General features: G+C 36.6%; 1 long non-coding RNA gene across 1 annotated transcript in view; it reads right to left on the reverse strand.

Moving 5' to 3' along the window:
• Positions 1-4,823, reverse strand: part of LOC107684488 (uncharacterized) — a 10,081-nt gene extending 5,258 nt beyond the window's left edge. The window contains exons 1-2 of the long non-coding RNA XR_001633861.1: positions 4,736-4,823; positions 3,357-3,466 (exon numbers count right to left, since the gene is read on the reverse strand). This is a non-coding gene — a long non-coding RNA (uncharacterized LOC107684488). The remainder of the gene's footprint in view (positions 1-3,356; positions 3,467-4,735) is intronic.
• Between the last annotated feature and the right edge of the window lie 720 nt (positions 4,824-5,543).

The following is a 5,543-nucleotide window of genomic DNA, read 5'->3' on the forward strand; positions in this document are numbered from 1 at the left end:
AATTATAAATGAAAAGGTGTCCTTTTATTATTTCTCAGACAAAATGCTGCATATTTCTTTGTGAAATTGAAATGTTAAATAATAAAACTAACTTGAAATTTTAAAACAAATCCCAAATCAAACAATGAAATAATACAAATAAAATAAATCTCTTCATATAAACAAACTAATGATTTGGTTGTGTTTTTTCCATTTAAAATCAGAGGCAACCACTGCATTTTAATCATGATCCAATAATTTTGTGTGTGTGTTCATTCAGATGCAAGGATATGCGAAAGAGAAATCAATTCTGTGTACGCGCATTCAGTGTTGCCAACTTAGCAATTTTGTTGCTAAATTTAACAACTTTTCAGACTACCCTAGCAACATTGTCTGAAACGTGGCTCTCTGTGCGCGCTTTGAATGAGTGCACTCAGCTCCGAATGCGCGTGAATGGTTTAAAACACTTGAATGTTTCAATCGGCAAGACTTAGAAACACGTGGAAACGATCACCTATGATCCGTTTTACCCCTACAAGCTAGTGAACAACGCAAATCAAGACAGGAATTTGATATCACTGTTCAAGATAGCCCGTCGGGCAGGGTGGTGAAACATTTTGGTAGCCCGACTGGAAAACACAATATCCCCGGGACGTCGGGCTTGCGATTTTGTGAGCCCTGGGATATTACACATTTGAGGGATGTAAAGTAGCTTCAAATGCATTATCTCACCTTTATTCTTAACTCTAACCTTTTTTGTAGACCATTTAATACTTGCTGTTCTCCACAGGAGACAATCAACCAGCTTTGAGATCATAACAAAGACTTTGATCTGAAGCAAAAAGGTTTATGAAAATCAGAGAAGCTTCCATACATCAGGTAGGCTAACATACATCATCTATTACCAACTTTGAAGCTCATGGTAGGTCTGCCTACTATATTTGTTGCATACAGATTGTCATTCGGTGCATTAGTATGGGGATTTTTTTTCCCTGCATGTTACAAGGTTATGCCTGTAGGTGACTGTCTTTATGAGTGAGTCAATTACAGAATGTCAATCATTCACTCAATCGAATCATTTAGAAATAAAACAATACTACACATTGCTTGAAGACGAGCAGCCACATTGATTCTGCTTTGACTCTTGCTCATGTTATATGCTCAACTATTATAAAGTTTCTTTTCGTAACCTATTATGTAGTCATACGTATTTTTCTAAGGAATTGACCTTCTATTTTCAAGCCTTTTCAAAACTTTGAAACTTTTCATCCGCGAGTACTTTTTTCAGAACAAGGTCTTTTCTCAGAACATTATATCTTTGCAGTCCAAGTTTGAGCTGTGCACAGTCTGCTAGTTACATGCTTTACAAAAACAGCTAAAGCCATTTGCTAGAGCTTATACATACAAGGAACAGCAAGTTCTGAGCCATTATTTTTTCGTAATTACACTAAGATTACCTATCAACACAACTATGGAAACTCATTCAATTTTTTGTCTAAGCCCTGAATAAGTGGCCAAAAGAGGTCTTGCCCCTGAATGTACTGTATCACCATGGTTTAGACAAAAAGGGCCTTTTAGATTAGAAAAAAATCCAAGACCATGTATGCACTGGACTCTGTGAAACTAAAAAGACTCAACTTTTTTTTTTTGTTTTGTTTCAACTTAAAATCACATTGCTTTAATCACCTTGGTTTCTATATTGCTGCTCATTATCAAAGGTCATATGCTGCTCTTTTGTCCTGGCATCACAGCAAAGAATGTTGTGTTTGTTCTATGTATATTAAAGCAATCAGACTCAATAGGCTTTGCATTACAAACCTTCTTAACTGTGGGAATATCACCGAAACACATTGCCTCAAGTGGTTTATTGCTTTTATTAAGAAACTGGTGGTAATAGCAATAGGATAAAAGAAAGAAGAAATTAACACAACCTTGATTAAAAAAGGGGGTCAACATGAGTTAATGATTTTCATCAAAGAGGTATCATGTTTTTATCTTTATATAATATATAGTTTACAGTAGAAGGAAGATTTTCTTTCTTAAATAAATTATTTTTATTCAGCAAAGAAGTATTAAATTGATCAAAAGTGACAGTAAATGATTTCATAATGCTACAAAAGATTTCTACTTCAAATAAATACTTCTTGAAAGAATCCTATTAAAGAATCCTAAAAAATAAATAAACAAACAAACAGTTTCCTGAGCACCAAATCAGCATATTAGACTGATTTCTGAATGATTATGTGACACTGGAAACTAATGGCTGCTGAAAATGCAGCTTTGCTACCTGAGGAAGAAACTATTACTATTATTATTATTATTATTATTATTATTATTATATTAAGATATAAAACAGTTGTTTTAAATTATAATATTTTACTATTTATTAACTGTATTCTTGATCAAATAAATGCAGCAAGAAATATAATATTAAAAATAACAAGTATAATTAAGGGAAAATTACAGAATCAAATAACTGAACAATAGCCCAAAATTCATACTCTGTCTGGTCAATTTGGCCACATTTATGCATTCTAGGGTTACATTTATTAACATTAATAATCTGAATGGACAATTCTTCGTATTAATTAACTGTCCGTACTGTCTGGCTATTTATGGCTCATTCATATATGTGCCACTAAGTTGTCATATCACTTGTGAAACATGCTTCAATCTCTGTGTTCTGCCATCATTTTTAGTAGAACACCAGATGACAATTGGAAAGGGAAGAACGATGATAAGAGAGTGATACTGGGATAATATATGAATGACAGTGTGTCAAACATCTAGCCCATGGTGCTGATCACTCCGTAAGCCACCAGACAATCACAGTATCAACATCTCCTCAGGCCTCCCAACATAAAAATAAAAAGGTAAGAGCAGATGGGGGTCAAGTTGTGGAAGCAAGTTGTCTAGTGACTGAGATCGCATAAGCAGCGGGCGCCATCTCAGGACTGGATATCTGACATTGTAATGGGGCTGGAATATATGCAGAGGATGGGACTCAATTTGGGGTTTGAGATGGGATGTGCGAGGCAGCAGCTGGCGCTGGTGAGCGAAGGGGCCGGGTAATGAATTCTCACCCCGGCCGTCTGCTTCACATTTCCCGCACAACCTCCACTTAGATATTAAAAAGTGTCATCGCCCGACTCACCGACGAATCCAGTTTGAATTTTAAAATAACCCCACTTGTCACACTGAGGGAAACATCAATGGCTACTACAGAATGGAGGGAAGAAATGGGAAAATAGGGAAGTGGAAGACCAGAGATCTGGCTGTGCCAATTATTGTAGGGTTGTGGGAGGAAGTTGCAGGGATGGAGTGTAGAACAGGACAGATTTAATGACAGAAACAGGGAACTGGATCTTGAAGTATACCTGGAGTCCATAAGTTGACATGTGAGCCGTTTTATCTGCTGGTACATCCATCTTGTGTCGCGGAGAGTGAGAAAGAAGAGAATGGTTTCATCTAGCAGGGTCTTCTCATGCTGAGGAAAAGAGGTTTGTTTCGAAGAGCAAGAAATGACACAGCTGGTTATAGTTGAAGAATTCCGTAAGCTTATATAAACACATTACGATGAGCTTGTTTTAGATGAGAAGCCACTTCATTCAATTCATAGCAGAGGCACTAAATTGACTCACTGAATTGACAAATGAAATGCACGTGAACATTTTATTAAACACCAGAAGTTTACATTCAGATTAATATTTTATATATATTTTTTGTCAGACGGAGATGTTTGGCCCGAGGCCCATGATTTGGCAAATGTCAAGTTAAAAATAGCTACACTTTTAAAAATGCATCTCAAGAGCTCCATTCCGTTCAGTTGCGCTCTGTCTAGCTGTTTGAAAGGGAGAACACGTCCTGTGTGAACACCCTCTAATCTCTCCCAAGTGTCAATGCGACTGATGTGCCAGACTGAAAATCACAGTGAACAGTGTTGACACAAATTGTCTGTCACAACACAAGGTACTGCTGTAAATGCCACAGCCAATCCCCACATTAAAAACAAGGCCCTTTTGGTTTCATTTGCGTGTAATTGTCATTGGAACCTACATTTTTATGATTGAACACTTGTGTAATTTGCAGATTCTTATGCTCATTTATAGTCATTACATATACACAAACAAATATTCTTCCTATGATTTTTTGTATGTTTTTGCAAGAAATCTCTTATGATCACTAAGACTTCATTTATTTGATCAGAAATACAATAAAAATTCTAAAATTGTTTTTATTTTATTTTATTTATTTATTGTTTTTTAAGTTCAACTAGATGACACTTGCAGACTAGGTTGTGCTAAGAAATTTAACAATGCTGTTTAAAAGATATCAGTTAACTAGCTTTGGCAGCACAAAATACTTAAATTGGAACTAAACTAAAAACTAAATGAACTGAAACAATGGGGGAAAAAAAACTAATACTATATAACTCAAACTAAAAACTTTAATAATGCAGAATGCATACTTATGGGTACATGCAGGTTTATAGAGATGAATGGGAAAGCGAACTCATGGCTTTCTCCTGGTTGTATAGACCTCCTTTATTAACCTTATCAGCCTGGCTCTTGAATATTAATTAGATGTGCTATTGTTCGGCCATTTGTCCTAGCTGATTTGCTGAAAGGCAAGGTGCTCACCATTAGTAGAATTAACGCTCACACCTTCAGTCCACTACTAATGCTACTGCGCGGGTCTTTAGTCGGAAACTGAAATACAAGAAAAACCCAAATTCTGAATTCAAAACTTTAATTACCTTAGTGAGTGACATGAAATCTGCATACTTTCAGGGGGTACATGCAGGTTTATAAAGATGAATGGAAATGCAGACAGAAAGCTTTCTCCAGGTTTTATAGACCTCCTTTATCAGCCTGGCTCATGAACATTAATTAGACGTGCTATTGTTCGACCGTTAGTCCTAGCTGATTTGCTGGAAGGCAAGGTGCTCGCATTAGTAGGATTAACTCTTGCATGTTCAGTCCACTGCTGATGTTACCAGCTGATCTTCAGCTTGGTCTTAAAATTGCAGTTTGACTGGCCAATTACACTGTAGCAAAACAACACCAAAAATATGACGATTATTTGCCAGAAAAGTGAGTGTCATGTCAGCTAAATTGATGCAAAATGATAAAAAACACAGAGAAGAATAGTTGAGTTCTCCATGTAAAAAGTAGACATGCCACCTCAACATGTTCATGTGCTTAAAGCCTGATTACCAATTCAAGTCAGCATCACCTTGCCCAATCAGGCGAGACTGTGCTCTGATGATGAGATTGGCTCAAAAACACATGTAGACACACACACTTAGACAAAACTGTTCAAGTTTCTCATTGCACGGCCCTCTCTGTCTGTGATTGCACGTGGCAGATGCACCAGCCTGCTTCTTCACTGACAATGAAAATTAGTTTAAAACACGAGATGAAATTACAAATACTTTTGGATTTTAGAGCAGCTATTTGCTCTCTTAATGAAATTACGCTTCAGAAAATGGGATTTTAGAGCCATCACCATGGCAAAGAGCCAACCATGAATATTCACAGCTCAGCTACCGCAGTGCCTACTTA

The sequence above is a fragment of the Sinocyclocheilus anshuiensis genome, unplaced genomic scaffold (assembly GCF_001515605.1).
Source record: "Sinocyclocheilus anshuiensis isolate Anshui unplaced genomic scaffold, SAMN03320099.WGS_v1.1 scaffold1833, whole genome shotgun sequence".
Lineage (NCBI taxonomy): Eukaryota > Metazoa > Chordata > Actinopteri > Cypriniformes > Cyprinidae > Sinocyclocheilus > Sinocyclocheilus anshuiensis.